Here is a 6037-nt window from a genome sequence, read left to right as displayed (position 1 = left end):
GGAGCAATTCACTGAGAAAGCAGTTTGTGTGTCACATCTTTGTGGGGTGAGTGAGACCAGATGCAGAGCAGGGAGGGCAGCAGGGGCCTTATTCCACAGGACTCATAGCTCAGGTTTCACAAGAAGTTAGGTGGCGTGTCTACCAGGAGAAGTGCGGAATGGTCTGACCCGCATACTGGGCCTGGATCATAGCTCCTGGGAGTGGGCAGGCTGTGGGACTGATCTGCCACCTCACAGAAATAGTTCTCGTGGGAACAAAATTTAACAAAATGTTGTTATGTGTAAAGCTGTTAACTAGGTATCTCAAAGGGTAAAAGGAGAGTTGAGTAAGCTGTCCAAGAATACTCCGGATGGCGCCTGTCTGTAGAGGCTGAATTCTAGTCCTGTCTCTCTGGCTCCAAAATCCACTCTCCTTACCAGAGAGCAGTCTCTAGCTAGCTAGTTTCCTGGCTTTCTGGGATTTGTCTCTAGTCCTGTTCTAGCCTCACGTAGTTTCCATGCCTCTCTCTAGGGGTATGATTCTTTCACTTTGTCTCCAAGCCTCCACCAGTAGGTTTTGATGGAAGGGGAGGGACAGAGCTAGGAAAGGGAGAAGGAAAGAGCATTTCTGCCGCTCAGCTCCACTTTGGAACACCCCAGCCACACTTGTTCTGTCCTTCTCGGAGCACTGACCCTCTCCACAGACTTGGATTAATGGAGTCAGCAAATACTCGTTGAGGATCTGCTAGGCACAATCCCCTGTCCTAGGAGCTAGGCAGCAGGAATAAATAAAGGATAGGTAAGGGAGAAAGTCCATAAGCAAAACCACACTAATGGGTGCTGAACTGAACTCTGCAGTGTTGGGAGGAAAGTGACCTCCACCAGCGGGGAAGAGGGAGGCAGCGGTGATGTCTGGGTGGGACAGTTGGGTTGTTAAAGAGGGAGGAGTGGGAAATAGGATGGTCTGATTGAAGGCCTCATTGGAAAAGCTCACACATCCTCAAAAGGGGATGGCTGTTGCAGGATCCGTGCATAGTGGGCAGAAAGGAAGGCCATAGAATATCAGTTCCAAGGAGTCGCCAGGTATCCAACTTTCATTTACTTGAGGCCACCAATGGTTTGAGCATCACCCCTCCATGCACACACACCCAGGTACTTGGGCTCTGCCTGGACCCAATGTACCACCTACAGTTGTGAGAGAAACCAATGAAATAACAAGGGCAAGGGTGGCTGCCGCTCAAATGGGGATTCCGAGTGCTCCAGCCTGCTGAGCACTAGGATTTGCTGCTACTGAGGCCTCCACTGACTGACCCACAGGAAATGGACCTCAGGGCCTCTTGGCCTGGGCCTCCAGTCCGAGGGCCGGTGACATGCTGCTCCAGCTGGTCTCATATGATTTCCCCTTGTGCCAGGTAGACTTTCTGCAGATTCAGTGAGCTGTTCGGGCTCACCTCAGGACGAGCGTGTTTCGGGAGCACCATCCCCCACCTCTTTCCAGAGAAAATGCCTGATGTGCAAGAAGAATTAAACTTGCCAACATGTAGGTAAATCAAAAAAAATTTTTAAAAAGGCGGAGTCTAATTCAAAGGACTAAAGGTAGAATTGAAATGTTGGACAATAGTCGGTTAAATTGGAAGCTGGAAGATTTGCATGAAAGTGGCCTAAAGTGCTTGTATTTTTTCTGAGGAGGTGAAGATGCTCTTAGCTCTGGATTTTGTTAAGTTAACTGTATGGTAAAATGTCATGGGCAGACCAGAAAGATAGAAGTCAAGTGTATAAAGTACCTAAAGATCTGGGGGCGCCTGGGTGGCGCAGTCGTTAAGCATCTGCCTTCGGTTCAGGGCGTGATCCTGGTGTTCTGGGATCGAGCCCCACGTCGGGCTCCTCCGTTGGGAGCCCACTTCTTCCTCTCCCACTCCCCCTGCTTGTGTTCCCTCTCTCACTGGCTGTTTCTCTCTCTGTGTCAAATGAATAAATAAAATCTTAAAAAAAAAAAAAAAAGTACCTAAAGATCTGGACTGGAAAACCTCAAAGTCTGGAAAAGAGAAAAACCAGCATTGAAGAGGATGGTACCTTCTGGGAAAGACAGGCAAGGTTACTTTGGTCAATTTCATACCAATGACAATGAAAGACTGCATTTTTAAAAATGTAGATGGCATCCCACCCCTCCTCTCAAGAGAGCATTGAGAATAAAAAGACTAAATAGACAGGACAGTTTAAAAATGAGATCCTGTCATCAGAAGGGAACACCAAAGCAGCTTCTGTCCTAAACTGTTAGCTGATGCTGCATAGCTGGGTCCCACTGAACCAGCCACAGGGAGTGAGTGAGACAAGGTCAGGGCCAGGCCCACTGAGGTGGTGAATCTTACACGAGAACTTTCTGCAGTTAAGCTGGATTCCTGAAGTGCCGCATCCTCAAGAGAAACCATCCCTCAGTCCCAGGGGGCTGTAGAGACAGTGGCCTTGTAACTGAACAGAGCAGTAGAAAAGAAAGTATCCCAAACACCTTGTGGTCACTGACCAACCCTTATGACCCAGGTAAACACAACCTGAGCCCTGGCCAAAGCAACAAGAGGCATCTTTGAAAGAGGACTTCACTCTAGACCTCAGGGAACATTTAGAGGTGATTTTTCAGGAGCATTTAATAAGTAAACAAGGATAATCTGGCACAAGGGGAAAAGGCAACATGACAAAACCAGAAAAGAACAGATTCACATAGACTTCACATATTATCAGTTATGTTGGTTTTTTTAAATTAAAAAAAATATTTTGGAATTTTTGTGGGGTTTTTTTAATTTTAAAAATTTTTTTGTTTAAAATATTTAAAGATGTATTTGGCTACATATTGTGACAAAATTAAAAATAGAATTGGTGAACTGAAAGATAAAGGTGAAGAAATCCAGAATGCAGCATGGGGTTAGAAAAATATGGGAAAATAGAGAAATGTTTTCTTTGGGAAGTTTTTACATATAAATATATGTAAAGTCACAGTCTCAGAAGGCAAGGACAGAAGAAAAGGGCCAAAGGGACTGGGGCTGAGAATTTTCCAGAGCTGATGAAAAACACAAGTCAAGAGATTGAAAAGCCCAAAGAATGCATTTACAAAAATCATATCTACATGCATCATAGTGTAACTGCAGAAAAAGAAAGAAAAATTAACAGCTAAAGACAAATTACCTTCAAAGAACAACATACTTCTCAGCAACAACAGAAGGTAAAAGAGTGGAATGAAAACATGAGTATAAAGATAGAAAATAACTGTCAGCCTGGACGTTTATGCCTAGTGAAAATATCTTGTAAGAGTGAGGACAAAATAAATACATTTTAGGACAAAACTTGTTTTCCCCTGCTGACCCTCACTGAAGGCAATTCTAAAGAATGCATTTTAATACAGAAAGAGAGTGATCCCAGATGATGTTCTGAGATGAAAAAGGAAGAGCAAAGAGTAAGAGATAGGTAGGCAAATGTAAATGAACATTTTTATACAAAACAAAGATTTAGAGTTGTTAAGATAGACTCAAAATAGCAGACAGCAATAATATGTCAAGAGAGTAAAAGAAAAATTAAGTATTGTATGAGGAAAGGCTTTGGTTAATCTCATAGACATTGTAAAATCTAGGAGAATCAAAATGCAATGTACATTTTTAATACTAATAGAGGAAAAGTGAATTTTTAAAAATCAATAAAAAGCAAAAGAAAAAACAGGAAAGAGAAGGAAAAACAGGTGGTAGATCTTAAGCCAAAAATATCAATATTTCTATTCAAATGACAAAGATTGCCAAACAATGTCTTAGTCTGTTCAGGCCACTATAACAAAATACCATAGACTGGGTGGCTATCAACAACAGAACCATATTTGAGGCTAGAAGTTCAAGATCAGAGTGGTTGGAGATCGGCATGGTTGGGTGAGGGCTCTCTTCCAGGTTGCAGATGTCTAATTGTACCCTCATGTGGTGGAAAGGGCTGAAAAGTTCTTTGGGGTCTCAGATAATAGCACTGATCCCGTTCATCAGGGCTCCCTTCATATGACTTAATCACTTCCCAAATCCCAACCTCCTAACACTTTCACACTGGGCATTGGGATTCCAACATGTGAATTTGGGGGGAATACAAACATTCACACTGTAGCAGGCAGGACAAAAGTATAAAACTCCACTGTATACTGTATACAAGAGACTCACCTTAAATATGAGGACACTCAAGATTTGAAAGTAAAAGATTGAGACAAAGTTATTTGAAGCAAATAGTAATCAATAGAAACTGGTGTAGCTCTACTAATATTAGATGAAATAGATACTTTAAGTCATAAACTATTCCTACAGATAAAGGGAATCATTTATTACATTAAGACAAAAGGTCCAGGGAAGAGAAAATACTGGGAAGATGTAACAGTTTTAAGTCAGTATCTACCTAATAACATAGCTCAAGAGTTGACAAATATATGCAGAATTCAAAGGAGAAATATAAAATCCACAATCATGATGGGAGATTTTTGATACGTCTCTCAGTAATAGGACAAGAATATTAAGAATTAGTAAAGTTACAGATTTGAACACAATGATTTAGTAAGCAACCTAATACATGGAACCCTGCACCACTGTATGAAGGATACAATTTTTTTTCCCAAGCACACATGAAACATTTTCAAAAATTGACCTACACAATGTTACATGTCAATTATATTTCAGTGAAGCTGGGGAAGAAATTGACCATTTGCTGGACTGTAGCGTAAACCTCCACAAATTTTAAAAAATTAAAATCATACAGAGTATGTTATCTTGACTATGCAATTAAATTAGAAATTAATAATAAAAGGATACTTAGTCCATCCCCATTATATTCAGAAATTTACAAATACTTTTCTTAATCATGGTTCAGGGAGGAAAATATTTTGAACTGAATACTGTAATCAAGACCACCGGGATATTGCTGAAGCAGTGCTTAGGGAAACATTTATAGCCTAAAAAGATATTCTAGAAAATCACAAAACCTAGTAATCATCTAAGTACCATCTCAAAAAGATAGAACAATCAAAATAAATCCCAAAAGAGTTAAAATAAGAAAGTAATAAAAGATAGACTTTGATGAAATAGGAAAACAATACAGAGGATCAACAAAACCAAATGCATGTGTGTGTGCTTTGGAAAAGACATAAAACTGACAAACCTCTGGTGAGATTGATCAAAGAAAAAAGAACAAGTCAGGAATAAAAAGGGGGAGTAAGGAGAACTGTAAAATTTTCTACTCTCTGAACATGCACTGACCTCCTGACTCCCTGCTACTGAGAGAATAACCCACTCCCTCTAAATTCCTAGAGTCAACAGTTCTGAGAACAGGATGTAACATGAGTGAGCCAAGTCACAAACACAATCCATTTCTGAAGGAAATCTTGGAAATTATACATGGAAGCAATCTTAGAAGCAAGATACTGCTGAAAAACCAGATCCAGAATCATTGTTCTCGAATCTCATCTTAGGTTGTATCTGTGTGTGGGGTGGTCCTTGGGATATTTTCTTGGCTTTCAGATGGGGCTGCCTTCCACTCCCTGACTGTCCGGTCGCTAGAGTCTTGGGACTGGGGCCACCACATGGCAAGACTTACTTCACACACCTTCATGCTAACGCTTCTCGTTCCAGGCACTTCTAAGAGCTCTAATAACACTAACTTCTCCAACTAGCTACTATTATTATTCCAGTAAGAGACAGCTGAGGACACACAGCATAAAACAGAAAACTTAATTACTTGCCTAAAATGATCTTGGATAAGAGAAAGAGCCCTTATTTGCATCTGGGCTTTGTGGTGGAAAGACCACGTTTTGGCCACTATACTTTGTAGTCTCTCTACATGGGATTCACACACACTCCTTCCTGAGCATTAACGATATTCTCCACAGCCTGAGAAAACTGCCAGGTCTAAATGGGGACACTCTGCAGAAAGAATCGTGTTAAAATTTGTGACTTCTTTCTCCATGTCTCCAGGCTGAGGGACTCAGTTGAGGCTGAAGAAGAGGCGTGGAGAAACCTCCCAGCCCGAGTAATCCCCTGGAAGTGGTTATGCC

This window comes from Ursus arctos, unplaced genomic scaffold (assembly GCF_023065955.2).
Source record: "Ursus arctos isolate Adak ecotype North America unplaced genomic scaffold, UrsArc2.0 scaffold_5, whole genome shotgun sequence".
Classification (NCBI taxonomy): domain Eukaryota; kingdom Metazoa; phylum Chordata; class Mammalia; order Carnivora; family Ursidae; genus Ursus; species Ursus arctos.
Note: the sequence above shows the minus strand (reverse complement) of the source record.